This window comes from Melozone crissalis, unplaced genomic scaffold (genome assembly GCF_028551555.1).
Source record: "Melozone crissalis strain CALT ecotype California unplaced genomic scaffold, PUWL_Pcris_2 ptg000254l_1, whole genome shotgun sequence".
Taxonomy (NCBI): Eukaryota; Metazoa; Chordata; class Aves; order Passeriformes; family Passerellidae; genus Melozone; species Melozone crissalis.
In genome coordinates this window covers 1,374,466-1,395,721 of record NW_026536012.1, presented here as the reverse complement: position 1 = coordinate 1,395,721, position 21,256 = coordinate 1,374,466, and the positions used below count along the sequence as shown (strand labels likewise).

At 37.1% G+C, this 21,256-nt stretch overlaps 1 protein-coding gene across 2 annotated transcripts in view; it reads left to right on the top strand.

Annotated features, from left to right (window-relative positions):
• SLC44A5 (solute carrier family 44 member 5) overlaps nt 1-21,256 on the top strand; it is a 61,905-nt gene that overhangs the window by 4,870 nt on the left and 35,779 nt on the right. The window lies entirely within an intron of this gene.

Sequence of the window (21,256 nt, the reverse complement as noted above, 5' to 3'; positions counted from 1 at the left end):
CCTGTATAGTGTATTATCATCCAGTCTTGCATCTCTGCTTCTCAAAGTCTCTCCTGTTCTACTAGGCCTGTATTTCTCTACACTGTATCCTTATATTAGAGTCATAAATATCTCATTCTGCACAGGTTAAGTAGTTGTTACTGCTATGTAATATGCAAAAATAAAATAAATTGGCCATAATCATCTGGTCAGAAGAAAAAATGCTGTTAGAGTTAAACACACAGAAATGTGGAGATGATTTAGTAAATTCGATAACTGATCTTCACTTGGATATGAGAAAATCTGTTTGTTCTGCATTCACTCCTGAAGTGTAAAGGCATGTCACATTCACAGTTGCTTAACTGTATTTATTTGAGTTTTCTGTTGCTAGTATCTGACTCAGGCAGTCAGATTTACAAAATCTGCTAATGTGATTCCTTAGCATCTGGATATTATGTCAGGGAGTCTGACATAACATTATTGTCTAATAATCTAATAAAATAATGCAGAAGCATCTAGGAATAGTGTAAATTATGTTAACTTAGGACTATTAAAGCACATAAACATAAGAACTTTCCTGTGAGCTTAGGAACAAGGTTTTATGGACTAATACTCTGATTTGTTTAATACAGGGAAGATAAATACCCATATTTGTTAACAACCTTACTTTGTTACAGTGAAAGTAAGGAAAATGTGGTAGCTGTGCACTGTACAACATATAAGTGAACCTGGATGTTTAGATTTCCATATATGGAACTTGTACTGAATCATTTGAGACTTTGAAGGAGGTATTTCAGTCAGAGGTTGAGGAAACAGTGAAGTACCCAAGAAATCCTGGAAGAAGACTAATTCAAAGTTCTTTTCAACTTTATTTTCTGTGAGCACTTACTTGGGAGGTGGTGTGATACACAGGACTCAAAGTCCATGAAGATGGTGTGGGAAAGTGGTGACAAGTCAAATAGGTAACTGGGGGGGGGGTTTAAGAGTTTATTATAAGCCTGTGTTTTAGTTTTGTTAGGATGACAGGAAACAAATGCCTGCCTGTTAGAGTTAAGTGGATTTCATTGATATCTAAGTATTCTTAGGCAACAGATCCCAACAGTGACTGAGTATAATTTTGGATAAAAGACTTGTGCAACTTAAACTTTATGTGAATGCTTCTGCTTTTTTTTTTTCCCTTTTCATATTGTCAGTCTAAATTTGTTGGTACCAAGCTTTTACGGTACTGGAATTCCAGTCTCTGGAATTCACTTCTCTCCAGGTATAGATATAAATAGCTTCATACCTGCCATTCCAAATAATAGAGCTGCAATCCATATGAAGCATCAAGAGTTTTTATCACATTAATCTGCTGCGGCACTTTGCAGCATCTGGGATGCTGCACCCCAGAAATAAAATATAAGCACCCAGAAATAAAAGTAGCCACAAGGAAATCTCTCTCTCTTGTGGGATAATCCCACAGAGTCTACTGCTGATGTAGAAATTCAGTGCTGTCCACATGCCAATACAAATTATAGGCAACTTTTCATGGGCAGAGATGGGATACATCTGACTGTTCCTTCTAACTAAGGGATATTTGCATTTTTCCAGCCTCATTCCACATAAATGAAATCATCCTTTCCCTCCTAGATTGTGCTGAACAAGAGAGCTGTACAAGTGACTGTACTCTTTGAAGGTACTGTGTTGAGCAGTCACTTTGAAGTCAAAGGTCTTCTGTTTTACTAAAACCTGGAATGATACCTTTGATTGACCTCTGACATCTGCCAAGAAAAAAGTTTTGCCTAGAATGATCCTCTCCATAAAGAGGACCACTTATTAAGGTTCCCAAAAGATTTTTGGTGGGTTACTTCTTCAGCAGGAAGTCCCATGCTTGTACCTCCATTAAACCAATAGATGTCTGTTAAAATAGATGATTTAGTGTGTACTTCTGATGTGGTAAGAGTGGGAACCCATTTGTACTTTAGGAGTATGTTTCACCAGAAAGAGGAGCTCTAACATGAGTGGGCTGGGATACCACATAATTTTCTCTTCTGTACAGCTGATTATATATGGAAGAAAGTGAGTATCTATTGCATGCAGATCATCTACACTTGTACAAGCTGATGTGCTTGAAATTTGGTTGCTGAGTAAGTGTCCTTTATACTCAGTGTACTTTGAAATAAATGAATATGTGGAATAGTAACTCTGGTATTAATATATAAATTATTTTAGTGGATATTACATTAAAATTAACTGGGTTTTTTCATCATTGATATTTTTTTATAAGAGTCATAACTTCCTGGATACGATCAGGTTGCTAAAAACTAGCTAAATGTAGCAAAATACAATATTTATTTTTAGATTCCTCCCACCCCCCCAGCAGAATGATAAATAATTCCTATGCTGTGTTGCTTTATTCTATCAGACAAAAGGCAATAAGCTGTATCTGTGAATGCGCCTTTTTCTTGGTTCCAGTACAATGCAATATCTGTGCTAGCATCTAAGCAACTGCTATAAACAGGGAAGTGATGTGCCCTGTGACCAATACTCTTGAACTCCTATAATATTTACCCCCATATGTAATTTAAAGGTTTGTGTAGGATTTGTGAAATAATACAGTTCTTTCACATGTATATATATGTGTGTGTGTGTGTACTTAAGTAAATATGCATATAATAGGTACATATATATTGCTAACAGATTTATTATAACTAGGAATGCATAATTTCATTTGGAAAGCAAGTAACATAATGTTATATTATATTGTATTTGTAGTTATGCAGTTCATGCAGAGCAGATCCTTTCTGATTTATGCTGATAGGCTTTTCACAAATGACTAAGTGTTGTGGCAAGAGCCATGGACCAACAGTCCACAAACTTGAGGTTAGGCACTGTTTTGGGCTCCAGTCTGAGGGAAAAAACCATCTTGGCAGCTGTCTGGAAGCTTATTTTGGAATTGTAGAGAGGATACTAAAGAGAGCTCAGCTACTGGGAACTTGGCTTTTCCTTCCAATCCTTTTATAATGAAAGGTTTTCCTTTCAACTGGGGGAATCAAAAATCTGTAGGTAGTGAATGAGTGGTTTAGGATACTGACAAGCAGAATAGGAATAGAAATCAGTGAAAGTTTCTTAACAAAGTGAAAGTAACCCCAAATCAAGTGAATCTGTAAGTGGAGATGGAAAACAAATTAAGAAGCGCACTAGAATTCTGAGTCAATGACAATCGATGAAGTTGTATAGTACACCTGGAAATGTGGCTCTGCAAGCAGAAAAAAATAAACCCCCCCAACTGCCAAGAGCCTTTTTCCAAGACTCTTCCCTGTTATGTACACTGTAACCACTGCCAGAATAAGATAGATGAGAAATCCTAAAAATCTTGTTTATTTATGTTCTTCTCCCTCAAAAGTATAAGAAAAATATCGTAAGAAAGGATGGCATGGTAAAGGAACAGTGTGGGGAAGTGTTTCTTTTTTTCCCCGCAGAGTGACTCTTGGGGGATGTGAATGGTCAATTAATGTATATTTGGTCACCTGTTTTTTGACTTGTTTTAAGCTGTTGGGTCAGTTCAGTTAGTGGGATCAGTTAATGATAATACTGCATTCAACATGGGAATTAAAGTTTGTTAGATTTGACTAGTCCTTAGGGGCTTGTGCTAAAATGTGTCATTGTCATCTCTAACCATTTTCTGTCATACTTTAAGGCAAAGTATCATAGTTTTATGTCTGTACCAAAGATTATCTTTAAAAGGCATCCTGCAGTGAATTTTAAAGTATTGAATTTGCCCTGTATTAATTTTGCCTTTAAAAGAAGAAGTTGCAGTTGCGCAACCAAACTAGGGCTCCTGAATGACAGTGGTCCTTAATACAGACTGCTCTGCATTTGGAAAGAATGTTGCCATGTACTATCACATTACAAAAGATGAGGAGATGTTTATTTAGTAAAGGAAGCCTCTTATTTGTTTGGTTTTAATGCTTGTGTGTTGCTCAAGATGGGAGACTTGCACAATGTGTGAGAAGTTGTTCATGCTTCAGGACCATTTCCCAGTAGCACTCAAAGCAATTGAAAATGTAATTGCACAGATATTGTGACAAAGTGTCAGAATATCCCAGAAATTATAGGCCTTAATACCTAATGCAAGCTCTGGTTGGCTTGATGTATTTATTCCTGGTGATGCACTGTGCCAAACAATTGAAACACTTCTGTTCTGGGAATACCAGTAGGATGGAATGTGCACTGTGGAATACTTTTTTTGTTTGAATTCTCTGGTGGGTGGGAAGTATTTGAAGAGTGGGGGGCCAGTCCACTGCCATCTTTTTTTTTCCTTTAAGTCTGAATGATGGCTTTTATATGCTCTGTGAAGATGCATAGCTGCTTCAGTGTTCCAGCACAAGTTGCTTAACAAAGTAGGGCTTAGCAGGGTAGGAATCCAAATCACAGCGAGGGAAACGGGGACTTATGTCTTGGCATAACATAATCAGGAAACACATAGTAAAAAGTGTTTTGCAAGACTATAGAGTCACTGGTAAACTGATTTAATTTTCAGATTTTTAGGACAGTAATCCACAAGTCAAGCATTTTTTTTTACTTCTTTTCCTAGCCTGTAGTGAAGCAGGAAGAGAGACTGGGGATAATTATTGGTATGTCAAAAAAAGCCTGGGATTGAAAAGCATTGGCTTCCGTCCTTAGAATAGAATACCAATTTGGAACAGCCTTCTGGCATGTGAGACTAGAAAGTCAGTCTTCTGTGTCCTAGTGTTCCCAACTTGTCCCATTTAATCTATATTCATGCTTTCAGGTTTTATAGAAGCTTTGATTAGGTTTAGTGATTGAGATCTCTCACAAAAGATACTCCAGGAAGAAAACCATATGTTAACCTTCATTTTGTCAATTAATAATAGGAAAATACATAGCTGTGTTTCAGGTAATTTTCTTTTGGTCAAGTTGCTTATTGCATTTCTTAAAACATTCAGGATATATATCTACTGTCATCTCACTCTGCATTTTACCAGTACATGCTCATTATCTTTAGGGTTCTGTCTTTGTTGTTAGCATTCAGGAATAATTTCATTAGTGTATTATCCAGAAATCAAGATAAAGTTATAACTTATTGTGACTATCCAATTCTCATTTTATCAAGATCAAGTAATAACTTATTGTCACTATCAAATTCTCATTTATGCACAGTTTACTACATAGTTTACAGTTATCGTTTGACTTAAATGGATTCAATGGATGGGAGTGTACTGTTAACTAGAAAATGTTTAGGTGAATTAAAAGAAATTATTGCTGATGGTTAAGATTCAAGAAACAACTCTTTGTATGTCATAATATTAATTGTGTCTTGAAAACATGCTAGGATTTGAACTTCTTTCAGTTCACACTTCTTAATTACAAAATCGCTGTGCTTTACATTCAAAATTTTGATTCAGAAATCGACTTTTTGAATAGTTTATTCAATTTTGCAGCTGTCAGGATAACCAAAGTCCCATTTTAACTCAATGCTTTTGATTACTTACTAAATACAACTTGTGGTGGACCTGTCTTCAGTGAAGGACATATGGATAATTTGCTGCTGTTCCTGGATACCTGATCCATCTTATAAACTCTCCTGCACTTATGCTACAGATTGTTCTTCAATTTACCCTTCTGCATCATCTTGTTCCTGTTTCCCTTGCTTACCTAGTTGTTTCCATTTCCACTTGCTTTCTATTTTCTATTTTTTTTATTACTTCATTTTTCCCCTTTAGAGGATTTTTTATTCCACTTAATCATTAATCAAGCCCTGTTAATCACAGTTTAGATGGACATCTGGTATTGTGCCTTTTAAGCTGAAGAAGAAATATTGCTATTGCTACATTGACAGGGAAGGAAGTCTGGGATGTCAAAAACATTAGCGTTCTAAAACATTTGATCAGCCCTATTTAATACCAACCAACCCAAAAGCCAGCACCAAACAAAAAACCCCCACAATCCTGCCATCCTGGAAGTAGCACTCGTAAAAAAAAGAAACACTGCTATTGCTCAGACCACATATTTTCTTGGCAATAACATGTCTTGTTCAGGCGATTGGGAAGTCTGAATGGGCAAACATTCAGAAGAGCTCTACTGCTGTAAAAATCTCAACAGAGTGGTTCCTGTATGAGGATGCTCTGGCTAAGAGGCCAAGGAAAATCCTGGATAAGTTGGTTTTGGTTTTTTTGGTTTTGTTGTTTGGGTTTTTGTGTGATTTTTTTTGTTTCTCTGTTTCTTTTGATTTGTTTTTTCTGAGAGCTCTTTAACATAAAATTAGTACTCTGAGATTGGAAACCAAGCTTCTCCCACCAGGCAAGTGTATTTGTCAATCAGTACTGTTTTCCCCTTGGCTTACTGACAGTGATCATAGCTTTTAAATACTGTCCGTGTGGTTTGCTTGTAACAGGATCCCATATATCTGCTTATTTTCATTTTTTTTATGCCCCTAGTTCAGTTTATAAATCACTCTCTTCACCTTAGGCAAGCCCAAACTGGGTTACTAGAGTAAAGAAAACCTTCCAGAAAATACTAAAAGGGCAGTCAAAAAACTTCTGATACTTTGGCATCAGTTTCTGTGGCATGAGGTCTGCTGCTTAAAGCATGAGAAAGTCAAAATTTCTTGCTATTTTTAATGCATATGTTTGCAGCTTTTCTTGGAATTCTGTAATAATTGCCACATAAATTTAGGTTGCTCTTTAAGAAACCCATCTGTCTTAAAAAAAAAAAAAAAGAAAGAAAGAGAGAGAGAGAAGATACAATATAGAAGCAGTAGAGAAAGATGGAGTTTCTGAACCATTATTTCAGACTAGTTCAACTAGTTCAAGTCTCATTCGACTTACAAGAAAGACTTAACCCAGGACCTTTCCTGTGGAACCCATACAGATACCTGTCTTTAATTGAGCAAATTAAAAAAGATTTGCAAGATTTAGAATCTCAACTTTCAAATTCATAATGCTGAATTATACACAGGAAAGGAATATGTATTGAGTATTTTTCCTCTTGTAACATAAAGTCTTTTTCTGGACATTTCCTTTTATTAATCTCTCTGTCAACACAGTTGTTTCTACAAGACATCTCTCTTTTTTCAAATTAGTTTCTAGTTACCTTATAATTTACAATATTATTGGAATGTTGATGTCACTCTTCACAGTTATCTTCTGTGACAGGCTTCCAAACAGATTGATTCTTGGCTGGCAAAATGTTTTAGGAGACACGAAGAGCTGATTTTGTTTTAATGGGTGATGGTGCAGTGTAAATGACACAATTTCAGAGGAGACTAGACAAATGCTACTGCTCACTGAGATATTTAATTAGTGCTATGTATTCAGATATAGAAAGTAGATTTAGTATGCACCAGTCCCTTTTTTTGATTGGCCTTTATGTACCTTCTTACATGGCCTTTTGATTTTGGACCAGCTCTTCACATTAAAAATGTATAAAACATTTTTATCTCTAAGGGTGAACAGAATGGAAATGTCACTCAGGAGCAGTCTTGTTTCATAAATGGCAGCAGAATGGTAATAAAAATGTGGTTAGGAAAAGAAGGGAGAATAATTTGGGATTCAGGATGGAGAATTACTTAAGAATGTGAACTAGGAAATGAGGGTTGAAGGACATTGACAGAACAGAAGGAAACAGATTACAGGACCTGGGACCTTGGAGGTTACAGATAATGAAAATAGCAGTTATGAATCCTTGAACACGTTCTACTTAGTTTTTAGCCAGAAGAATTCCACGAAGATGTCCCTAGTATGAAGGGATTGCTCTCTTAGCAGAACAGTGAATGTATGTAGCCTGCTAGCTAAATATAGGTGACAAAAGTGTTATTATTCAATAACATGTGGACACGTCACCTTGAGTGTTAAAACCTTGCATTTTAGAGTCACAGTGAAAAAAATCCTTCCAATTAAAATTTAAAATCTATGTGTGTGCATGCTCACAGACTACACATGGAAATAAAAAGTAGGTAAAATAAAACTGTTGCAAAATTGTTAGTTAATAGTTTGGGGTGTTTTAGCATCTCCAGAGATCTGGAATATTTAGTGAGTGCTGATAATAAATTCACATATTTCACATTTATACATAATATAGTACAGCTATAATGTCTTTCTCCTCACTTTCTGTTTTTTTAAGAGAGGGGTGGATTAACGGAACATAGGAAAAAGTAAGGTACAAGCATGCACTGTGAAATCTTCCCTCTACACGCTGAGGTTTTGCAGTACCTTTTGTTTGCATCAACCAGAGGTTGATCAGAATGAATTCTGTGGTGTGGTGTCTCATTGGAGAAGGCAAATTCAGACTGCAGACCATAACATTTCTGTTGATGTACAATTCCTTCAAGGTCCCAAGAGATGAGATTAGGTGTCCTGTGGTAATGCCTTCTTAGGCATTACCTACAGAGTTTAGACACAGTATCTGAAGGTACACGTGTCCTGAGGGCATTTGCTTAGAATACCATTGGGAAAGACAGAGTAGAATTCTTCATGGCACCAAGAGCAGAATTACTAGCCACGGAAACCTTCCTGCTATAAATTCCATGCAGCAAAGCATGTTAGCATGAATGTTAAGCTTACCTGTTTTCAGTCCACCTCTTTGGTATCTGTGTACTAGCAACTGGCTTCATACATTGCACAGAAAAGTCTAAGTAACTTGGGTGTTAATGTGTACCACTTCAAAAATTGCAGTTTTAATGGGGACATGTAACAACAACAGCAATAATAACAATGTATTAGTTGTTTATTAGTTGTATACTATTTCATGACTGTTCTTTTCAGTGGCAGATGACCCTAAGAAAAAAGCACTGTAGTTGATTCAGCAATAAAACTGTAATGCTAAAAGCTCAAATTGCAAAATTTATTTTGCCTCCAGTTCCTAGGATTTCACAGTTTTCACAGGATATTACAACCTTATCACATATATGAGCAGAAATTAATTTCCAGTTATTATTTACGTGATGATTAATATTTACCAAATATAAGACATCAGTTTCTAGGAATGAGTGGGAGATTAAACCAGAGATGAACTTCTGGGCATCTGGGCCTAATATTAAGCATTTTTAGCTAAGAAAATACTACCAGAACTTCCAGTCAGCAAGTTCTTATATAATTATGATTTTATTGCTTACTTATTCTCAAGATATTAAGGTACATCTGCAGTGTATAAAGCTGAGCCTAGGATTGTAAAATGCTTGGGTTTTGTAAGATTTTGTGACTTTTTATAAGGAGATGAGACTTGTTCTATTTCTGAGATTGGGAAGGAATTTTCTGATCTTTCATCGCAGTAAACCAAATTCTTATTCCTACAGCTTCCATCTTCTCATATTTTTTCACAACTCTCTTAAAAACTTTTTTGGTGTTACTAAGATTAATACGTATTCTGAGAATCTTCCCCAAATCTTATTTTGCCTCCTATTTTGGTCTGGTTTTGATTTGTCTGAGATGTTTCTTCTACACATGTTCCTTGTCAGTCTGTTAAACATTCATGTGTTAAACATTCCAGCTGGAATACACTTTTCATGTCATTTATGTATAACGAGTGTGGTTTATTCTGGCACTGCTGCAAAGTCTGTAAGAATATCTCCTCCCTCTTACAAAATAGTGAGGGTCTGATTCAGCATCTATATTTAACCAAATGTCCAGTTTTTGGATCCTGAACACTTGTTAAGATGCAAGGAAGGCCCATGGCCCATTCCTGTAATGAAGCAGATACTGGGCTGGGTTATCACCAAGTACCCTTTCTTTTGGACAATAAGAAGCATTCCCAGAAGATTTTATCTTTTGTGGTCACGTCTTCATTAATTCTACATATAGCTGATACACATCTAATGATTCATATATATGGGCTTTAGTCCTATAATAATTTCAGTCTAGATGTGGATTTACATCTAGGATTATACTTTTCAGTTGTTTTGTTCTAAATTGATACATAGCAATAGAAGACAAGTTCCAAATTAGGTTTAGGTTACCCATCACAAAATGGAAAATCTTCAAACGAATTATAATAAACCTAGTCTTATACAATGAGCATATAATGTATTTTTCTTTTGAAATGGAGGGGGAATCTGAGCCAGTTCTGTGCTTTAGACACTAACTTGACACCTGCTTCTGCAAGAAATGGGTCATTTCCTAGAAAGACTTTTCTCATAATGCACAGCGCTTGGTATAGTAGCATCGCAAGTCAGTCTGTGTACAGGTTTAGGAGTCACTGTGTATCAGTTTTTACAGATATCTAGCTGACTTGAAATTTTCCAGACTTAAGTCCTCTTACATCCAAAATTATTCAGTTTTCAGATCACCATTCAATTAATAATTTCATTGTTGTAACACCTAATAACGAAATGTATGGAGACATTGTTTTCTGCATTAGGGTGTAACAATCTCTCATTAATTGTGTATGTCGGAAATGCCAAGAAGTTCTTTGAGGAATAAAAACCTGTAACTAATAGTGGATTATTTATTTGCTAACAGTTCTAGGAATCAAACCTGGTTCAAAGGATGCACACCAACTTAGCATAATATGTTGTTCCTTTAGAAGCCTATAGAAAACAGAAAACATCAGTAGTCACAGTCCTCTTCTTTTGTCTGAGGACACAGTAGGCTTTGTGTAAAGTCAAGCTTTTGATTTCAGAGTATTTTCTTTTATGAAGACAAAATAGAGAATACAGTAGAAGTCTGTTTTTATTAATAAGTGAAAAAACTTGGAATAAAGCATTACTTCTGACCCTTTCTGAGCAACTGTATTTGCTTAAATATATTATTAAATTGAATCTGCCTGTATTATAATTTAGAGAATGTGTTCACTGTTCCAGACACAGAGCCACTGTTAACACTGCTAAGACTACAGAGCACATCCTACAGTAAGTGGCAGAAGTTTCAGAAATTAAGGCAAAATAAATGAAAATGTGCCTGCCTGTTAAAATACTGCATCTAGTTAACATAGCCTTACAAACTCTTAATTGTCACTGCATATCTAATGGTTCAGAAACAACCAGGAGCTGGTGCTTTGTTCATTATACCAGACAGTATGCTGTACAGAGACTGTACAGAAAGGCAGGCATTCATAATAATAATGCATTTTATGTACAATGTTAAATAAGCATAAGTACTTATGAGTCACCAAATCCCCATCTGAATGATTTTATTTCTGTATTCTAATAGCATACTGAGTATAGTAACCATGTGCAAAAGTTGGTCACGCATTTGGGCAGTAGGTCTTTCAGTGAAACTGTGGGTGCTTGCTTCAAAGAATGCCCTTTTTAAAGGCAAAATAAGACATTTTCGAGCTTTGAAAATGCCTTGAACTATCAACATGTCATATGTTAAATTGTGCAGCTTTATGTAGGGTAATTTACCAGACACTGCTCTGCAGACATGATCTATTGGTATTCAGTAATGTTTGAGTGAAACAACCCTTCAGCTGTCGTGGAGAATATTCTTTAGAGGGAAAAAGTTTTACTAATGTTAAATATGCTTGAACTTGTGTTACATTGTTCTTTAATAAAAATCAATTAGTCACTCTATATGTAACCATCCCGCTGCCAGATCAAGGTTTGCCTTGGGAGCTGGCCTACCAGTGGCGGGCTGGGGCTGGCCGGCAGGGCCTATTGTACGGTGCTCAGTACCGCCGGCAGGTCCGAGCGAGCCCGGGGCTGCTCCAGCCTGCGGCCGGCAGGCAGGGCTGACGCTGGGCCGGTGCCGCGGGCAGAGCGGTCAGGCTCTGGGCTGAGTCGGGTCGGGCGGCTCCGTGGCGTCGGGCAGGAGCGCGAAGCTGTTGGGCCGTGCATGGTGAGGGCCCGGCCGGGCTGCGGCTCGGGGATCAGGCCTGACTGAAGCCTCCGGCCTGGCTGAGGCCTCCTCGCGGCGCTGCTCCGGAGCTTCTCCAGAGACGGCTGACGAAGGACGTCCCGTGGCTGTGCTGAACCCAGGCCTGGGGCAGAACAGAGAGCTCATGGGGCTTGGCATTAGCGCTTCTCTCACTCACGTGTGCGCCAAAAGGGCATGCCTGAGGCGTAGACCTGAACTAGGGCAGAAAATGCCTTGCTCTGCTTCCAGTTGTTCAATCTCTCTAAGCAAAAGAATGGTTTTATTTCAGAGATGGAATGCAAGAAGAATGGTGGTGACACCCACAGAAAATGTGTTGCAACAGCTTGTCATACAATAATGGCATCCAGGGACTTGTTAAAGAAATTGATTAAAATTTTACTAATTCTCTAAGCTATACTAATTCTCAGGCTGCATTTTTAAATGTTTAAAAAGGCTGTGCAGGGAGGAGGGGAGAGAAAGGATAGAACCTTATCTTAACTTTCTGAAAATTGCGTCACTAATACTGACTGACACATTTTGGAATTATGGAACAACTTGAGACCTGTGATAGCTATGTTCATTTTATACTGGACATTTCACTAACATGTTGCATTAGGATTTTGATATCTAGCTTTCAGAAAAAACGCCAACTCATTAAACAAATACAGGCAACCATTGACCATTCTTGGTTTAATATGCAGCTTTTAGAAAAGGCCTTGGTATACAGAGAAAGATGCATCTTCAAAATTATTGCGGTCAAGGCTCTGATTACTGCAGTTTCAACGTGGCTTTTGTGAATTAGACACTAGTTTATTCATAAGGTTGTGAGTCGGACTGTTCTCATGCTTCCAAAGTAATTAATGCATTTGTACAAATTAAATAGTGGCATATAGATGGTGTACACAAAGTCCAGAATAATCCAGACTTGTTTCATCCACCTGGCATTTTTATATATAAAAAAACATGTATAGTTGCACTTCTTTTCCCAGCAGCAACAGTGCTGTGTTGTGATTATAAATGGTAGATGCTGAAGTTAACACCCTCCCTCTGAGATGATAAAAGTGCTATTTTAATGATTTATTGAAAAGGTCTTGGTACGGCATATGCATGCAGCATTTTACTGCATAAGAATAACTAGAAAAAGTTACAATGATATGTTATGGTATAAACCATTTGGGGTTAGAGACTCTGCTAGGAGAAAATATCATTAACTGCCGTCTGTCATTCTAGATCAGCTGGAGTAAAGCAAACTAGAAACAGAAAAGTGGCATTTTCTGATCCTTGGTAGAAAGCATCTGATTATTTCAAAACACTCCTTTTTCTGGGTAAAGCATTGTCAAGGCTGTATTTTAGGTGCTGTTTTTTCTAAAGCATGAGAGTGTGTTCCAAGATTGAGCCCTTTCTAACTGAATTAATATGTCAAAGCGTGGGGAAAAGGAAATATTTAACAAAACAGTTGCATCAAACATAACTAACAGACAGAACTTGCTTTGTTTTAGAGTTCACCCAGTCTCCTGGGCCCAGCCTCACTTTGAAAAAAATGTCTTGCAGGATAGTTGAGTTTGCAGAGAACTACTCTTCCCACACATCACACCATTTCAGAAGTATCTTGGTAGCTGAGTCTTTGCTTGTATATTCCATGAAACTTGTTGCTGCATTAGCCGCAGAACAAGAATAAGAAATGGAAGCTGGGGAAAGAAAGGACAGACAATTTCAGCTCCAAAGAAGAATTTGAGGGAACAGCTAATAAGCACATTGAAATGGAAACTAATGAAGTGCTGTGTGTGACCCAAACTGCTGAGAATATTTTGTTTGTTGTTCAGAGAGCTGTAAAAGTTCCACTAGCTATTGATGTTTTTGATCACATGTTAGAATAGCAGTTAATTGATAATTCGCTTGTAATACATTAATATTATACATTTTCAGTCCCCTTTCTGAGGGTAATTGTTTGACAACTGGTATGTTTCAATACCAGCCTAATAGCCTGTGCTGTCACTAATATTAGGAGAATGTTAAATGTGGGCCTTTGACATGAGATTATATCATGTTGGTCATGTTTTTTCTAATGTTAAGTGAACATGGACAGCATGTTAATTGTATAGTCACCTTCAGGAAAAAATATTGCGCAGTCTTTGGACTGATAGTCATCTGGGAGTATGACGTGTTGTCATTCACTTTGTCTTGAGGCTATGACATCATACTTTTTCGGCTACATGGCTAATTAGGAGACTGCAATGGTAATAATTTTATTCTTAGAGTTTGAATTAGTGCTTGGTTTTTGACCCACAGTAGAAAAACGGTCAGCTTTCTCCACTGAACAATCACTGACCTCAGGATTCCTGGCCAATTCTCTTTATGTTGTGCACATGCCCTGGACTTCTTTGGAAACAAAGGAATCTGAAGGATGGGTAAAACTAGATAGTTCATAGTAGTTTGGTCTGCTTGAAACCGTAAACCCTTGCCTTTCACTGTGTTGTGTTTTTACCCCCTCTTCCTTTATTCTGTCCTTTGGTAAGACTTGCAGCAATGGCACTTGGTTTGTGAGCAGTGTTGAATGCCCTCAGCTTCACTGTAAGTCAGCAACAGTCACTTTTGAAATATAGACTGCAGGTGGAAGCTGACTTGCACGTTGAGATCTCTGTCTTTGCAGCTTCGTAAAGAAAAGGACAGCTAAGTGATGAGGTGACTTGTTTATCTCATCTACCACTCCTCTTCCCTCTTCACCCTTCCATTTTTTGCAAGTCATGAGTCAGTATCCGTAGCATAATGGCAGTCTAGAAACTTATACTGGCACATAAAAGATATTTCAAAGGCAGCTACCATTTAGTATGATTTATTACACAGGAGAGGAATCATAAGTGTGTTTTTCTTATAGTTGCAAGTTATGTGTGCATGATTGTGTGAAGCAAAGCGATGCAGAGTCCCCAGGCAGGTGTGAAGGAGAGTCTCTTAATTGCAAAAAGCAGGCCTTTTTAAGCAGTTAACCCATTATCAATTACATAGTTTTCAAACGTAACAAACATAATCCAACCAACCACTATAAACCATGATGTGAACATGTAATGGTTATATAAATTGTTTTTCTACCTTCAATTCAGCTGAGTCACTTTCCCATAGTCCTTTTTTTTCTTGGCCAAAGTAGCAGGCCTGAGCCATGATTTTACAAAGATAACAAGGCCCTTATTTTATAAGGTTTTTCCTATATGCAACACATGATGTTATAAGAAATGTTATACCTGAATCTTTCTTTCAAAGAGGAAAAAAGCCCCAGCATGCCAGTAAACCAGACTTACTGAAAGAGATGTTTTTGTGTCAGTGTCAATCTTTGAACTTATCAGAATGCTTCAACACGTGTATCTTAGAGTAATAATGTATTATTTTACATTACTAGGATTATTAGACTGTGTCTGCATAAGGAATATTGCATGGGGCTTAAAATGTGCCTTAAGTTTGCCTTAAAAATCTTCTAAGTATAATTAAATTGACTACCACTAAACAGCAGTACATTTCAAATATTTATTTGGATTCTTTACAAAATTAAAGCTGTAAAATTTGAAAATTTTAGGCTTTTATATATGTTCAAGAAGTTTCTGCCTCTGAAGGGGATAGATCAGTTTTGCAGGAACTTGTGTTGGGATTTATTATCCTCCTGAGAACACATCAGAAGAATCAAAATCTTAATGTGATTTTTTTAGAGAAACATAACTGGGATGAACCTCTTTCAATCCTACTACACCCTGTACATTTGGTAGCAGCCTAATTTATTGTCTTGTGCGCTTGCATCTTTGAACATTCAATTAGCAGCTTGAGTACGTGGAGGCCTTACTATTGCTGAGGCCTTTTCTAGCAATATTTTGAATTACTTGAACTGACTGATGTGCTCCAGTAGAGGGGAGCAGTGCGTATGCATGCAGATCCAACGGCTTGGTAATAAAAACACTGTTTTCTTAAAAAGCTGTACCAATTCTAGTCACTGGCATGTGTAATTGTTGACCAAACACCAGGAAGAAACCTGAAGAAATTAATAGTTATCAAACCAGAAATAGCAGTTTATTGTAGTTGAGTCATATATCGCTGACCAGATGCATGTTAGTTAGTGTGCGTTTTTGCTTAGCACTGTCTGTTCAGTGCCTTCTGTTCCTTTACTATATTGAGATTTCATGAAGCAGCCTTTCACAGAGGTGCAAACTTGAATGGGAGCACAGTAAAATCAGTCATTTGGCCTCATGCATTTCTTTTTTTTTTTCCTATATGCCTAAGAATAACAGGAGGTCTTGGGAGGTAGTTGAGTACCAGGGTTCAGTCAACAGTTAATATTTTGCAGGAGATCAGTCTGCATCTTCAATGTTTGGTTGCCTGATACTGGTTATACTAAATTTCTGATTTGGTAAACATTAGAACATTGCTGCTAAGTTCTCTAATAACAAAATGGGCTTTGACTTCATATCACAGGCATCATTGGTTAAACATCATATGAGATTATTCTTCTTTGTCATTGCATACTATGCAGTGACAGGGCTGACTTAAAAGTGTTGTTTTTGTCGTTCCAGCTTGCAGTTCAGCCATGTCTTGTCCAGTATCACAGGAGTGCATATGCAAGCGTACACATTTTTCATTGCAAAATTCTACAATTGGTGTTTTAATCATATTCCACAGAGAATGGAAATTTCATTCTGGTCAGGATCACCATATATAGATTCTGTTCCTTTGTGGCTTCAAAGGAGAGATTGCCTCAGGCTTTCTGATTCACACACTGAGTACAATGCTTTGTACTTGGTTTCACTATTAAAACATTACAGTATCAAAGTAACAATGCTGAGACCTTCTAGCATTACCTCTTCTGTTCTGCACATTTGTGCTGTGCAGAAATACAAAAAGTACATACTAGTAAGAAATAATTTAGTAAATTATGACTACTTCTGCAGATAGATTTCCACTTGACAAGACTGGAAATGCAGTATACAAAAGACAGTTTACATTTTAAACTTATATGACTTGAACTTTGGAGTGCTGGTCATATGTGTGGAGGAGGAAAGATGTGGCCATCTGTTGCATGTAAAGACTATTTACTGTCACAGTAGCACAGGCTACAGAAATGTAGCCAAGAGTGTTTTACCTTATTTTGAGTTAGCAAATCATCAGGATTTTTTTGGGGTTATATTCACTTCATATGCAGGAAGGTGCAGGTGTTTCCCTTAATGTGTGTGCAGTGTAGGTTAGTACAAGCTGATAAGAGTCATTCCTCTTTGTACTGACTGGCTTGGGGAGGTTGACAAAGCACTGAGTGATAACTCTCTATTCAGAGAAAGGCCTGCCTACTTTGTGAATTTCTGTTCTAGTTGGAGAAGTCCTTGACAATCACCTTTATTTTTAAATCTATTTAAATAGTATTTTTGTGTATCTCTGCTTGCTGGGTTAAGTGTGCTAGCTAGCAACACAGAAGTACACAGTTGGTATCTCATACAGACAGCTGACTCAGCTGATCCAGGTACAGTAACATGGATAGAGATGAAGAAAACTACTATGGAAAACATGGTAATTTACTTGCTTTCTTAGAACAATTCAAAACACCTTATCTAAATCTTACATATTTCAACTGTGTAATTTCAATGGACTTAAATGGGCTTGAATGCAGACTCAAATGGTTTCCTGTAACTTCTTCAATTATTAGCAATATTGTAATTTTTTCACGCATGCCATTTGCTAGTTTATTTAAATTGCGCATCAAAGGTAAGTTTTATATGTGTATATTGTCGATTTTTACTTTAGGTGAGTAATTTAGAGTTGCTCTTTAAAATTATTACAGTGATAAAGTGTAACAATTAACTTAATATGCTATTTGGAGTCAGAATTTGTAAATACCTTGTCAGTTATTTCTGGTAATGATATTTTACTTCAACATACAAAAGTTTCGTATTATAAGGCAGCCTGTAAAATAGATCTGTCTCATCTGCAAAGAAAAAATATAATCCCAGTTTTTAATTTTAGCGAAAGGTGTAAGTCTCCCCTCACCACTGCTTTCTTCCTCATGTCTACCAAACTCCTAAAGCTTGGAATTTGCTTTCTAAATATATTTGGACTTTTATAGCTGGGGAAGTGGTTTGCTTTTACCAGGAGCAATGTAGATACTAGAAACATAAATAATTCCCACCTCACCCCCCCCCCCCCAAAACATCTTCTGAATTTTTAAAGAATAGTAGTAATAAAGTAGATAATTTGCATTTAATTTAGAATTAAGCTAGAAAACTTAGATTAAACAAATGGCATTTTTCTTTTTTTTCTGTTCCATGAAACTGATCACAGTTGTGATCAGCTGTAACAAGTGTTCCAGGGATCCAGACTAATTCTGACAGTGAAATCAAGTGTATTTTGAACTTAGAATGTTGTTACTGTTTCTTACCATATTCTGTAATGAATTTATACCAAGAGCTCAGTGACAGAGGAGGTGGTTTGAGCCGTGTTGTCCAACACTGTGCCACCATAAGCATGCAGACTGCTGGTGTGAGGAACAGCTCTTGGAAGGAACTTGCAGTACTGCAGTAATTTTACAGCTGTTAGTGGCTGTTACTTCTGTTTCTCAGCATCTGTCTTCTGGCTTGTTGGAGATGAGAGTCTCCATTTGAATTAGATCTCCCTTCCTGTAGGGCTTTGTTTTTATTCTCTTATTTATTAGATCCATTTGGTTCTCTGTGTGCTGAGATGTTACATTTTCCTGTTCTCAAGTGGTATTTGTATAATCCTTTCTTAAAAACTTAGTGTGATGAAAATTCCAGTGTGGGATTCAGTATATGATTGTGAACCCTGAAAAATTTCCTAATGCCTAATCTAAACCATCCTTGCTGCAACTGAGGTTAGCTTATCTAAGTGGTAGAGGAAACAGAACTACTGATCATTGTAAATTTTTCATGGTGATTGAAGACTGTTATTTTGTGCTCCTTTGCTTAATCGCAGGCATTGAAGTTGCATTCATTTACTGCTTTCTCTAAACCTCCTAGTATCTTCTTTCTAATGAGTCCCACTACTCTCTCTATAAATTTGTTTGTATCTTCTGAATATACAAGAAGATATTGTATATCTAGAATATTTCTATTCTATATGTAGAATAGAAATGACTATTTCTATATCAGTGCCATGATCTAGAAATAGTTATTCATTTGAGGCCTCACATGCTCCCAAGCACAAGGAATAATGACTTTTTCAATCATGTTCGTACATCTTGAAAGAGTGGTGCTTTTTTTGCAGACATTGCTTGGCTGACTCATTCTCTCTTTGTAGTGTGCTCTAATCCTTTAGGAGTCTTCTCAGCAGTGTTTTTGAAATCAGTTGTTCCTTATAGATTCCTGGATAGAGTTTGCCTTTACAACTTTTGTTACTTTACAAAATTCGCTTTGAAGTGTTGTTTATAAAAATCCTTTTTGATAAATACCTCTGTCTCCAGAAGTATTTTAACACTTGTCACCTGCACAGTTTCAAAATGATCATTCTACTTAATTGTTCTAATTTTTAAGGAGAACATTGAATAACTTTGGAGACTAGGCTCCTCCAGTACTGGGATTGAGCTAACTACTAAAATTCAAGAGTGAGAACTTGGAGTCTTAATGGGTGACTCAATAAAATGTTTGCCCATAAAAGCAAGTAGACTGCTAGAATTGTTAGGAATGGACTGAAGTCAGATAGAAAGAGTCATTATGGGATTATATAAATCACATCCAATGTTTGTGGTGAATATCCTGTGCCATTCTGGCCCCTCCTTTTCTAGTGATCTGTAGTAGCTCTGTAAAGGGCAAGAAAAGGAATATAAGCATGACCAAAACTATGAAATGGCTTATGTCCAAGAAACATTTGAGCAGACCAGGACATTTGAGTATAATAATTTGTAACATTTTTGTTAGCATAACATGCTGCCGTGTTACACAGTACAGTAATAAACTGATTGCAAGCTTAAAACAGATAAAAGGAGGTAGTACTTCAATGTTTGATTGACTTGTAGTACTCTGTGATGTAGAGCATTGCAGATTGTTAAAGTATATGCAAGGTAAACAGAGATTCCTTGAATCTCAGTTTTTCAATGAATGAAAAAGAAATTCACTCAGAGCTATTAAATGCAAAGTCAGTACTTTTAGTTAAGAAAAATGCAGGTAGAATTCTCTGTGAAATCAGTGTTGGGGAAATACTACAGTGTTTGCCTTGGTGCTGCATTCCTCCTCAGAAATGGTCCCTTGTAACGTTCAGGGTGTGGATTCGGTGGGTTTTTTTGTGTGATCTGGTGTGGCTGTTCTTATGTGCTCAACAGATCCTGTAAGAGCAAAGAACTGAAGTTCAGCTTCAGTGTGCTTAAAGCCAGAACCTGTCTGTGGGGTGTGATGTTACATATGGTTTTGTTCTGGTGGGGAATTATTTTGTAGTAGAAATACTTGTTTTGTAGGAATTTCTGTTCAGAATTGTTCATTCAATATACAGGTGTTTGCCCAACATTAGGTATTGTGTATGGTACATTTGCTTTCCTGACCATGCATCGCAGCATAGCTTGTTCCACTCCCTAGCAATGCTGTCATACATCACTTTTCTAAAGTTTTAATTTTTTTGGTCTCTTCTGTATTAAGATATTTTTGTTGCAGGAGCTTGCTCAGGTGGATCTGAGTACCTCAGATGAAGGGCAAATAGGATTTTATTAACTGCTGTGTTTATTGTACTGCTCTGTGTGAGTTTTGATAAGGTTTTTCTGATACAAACCAAGAACAAAGTCAGGCATGTAGTTAATAAGCAAATTCTGCTTTTGAGAAATTGCTGACTTGTTCTCTAATTGACAAGAATAAGTATTTTTCTTTGGGGCCGTGGGGAGGAAATTTAGGCTGGTAGCACCATGTAATACCAGGGATATTCAGATGAGGAAATCCTTAAGAAAGCAGTGAAAAAGCACTCTGAAGCAGTAATTTGTGTTGTAGCTTTGACATTTGAATGAAGGAGTAATTTTTCATTGCACAGAATTTTGTTCACTAAATCTTCACAATCACTGAACTTTGTAAGGAAAAAGTCCCCTAAAGCTGAATAGCTAGCTTCAAAAGGAAAAATCCAAATTCTGGTCTGCTGAATGAAAAGCTGCTTGTTTCTCTTCATACAGTAACCCAATCTTGAAAATTTTTATTTGACTGTAATTATTTATTACGCTTTACCAAGTGAGATCTACTTTAATTTCTCTTATTCAGGTCCCCATGGGAAGCACTGGTTGGTGGGTTAGTATTTGGTGGGTTTTTAATATAGGGTTTTTTTAATGTTGAGTGAATCAGTTGGAACTGTGCTAACCAGGATAGCCACATGAAAAACAGATTGCCAATGGACCCTGTGGATGCCCCAACCCTTGCAGTGTTCAAGGGCAGGTTGGATGGGGCTCTGAGCAGCCTGGTCTAGGAGGAGGTGTCCCTGCCCATGGCAGGAGGTGTTGGGACTATATTATATTTAAGGTCTCTTGTAACCCTTTAACAATC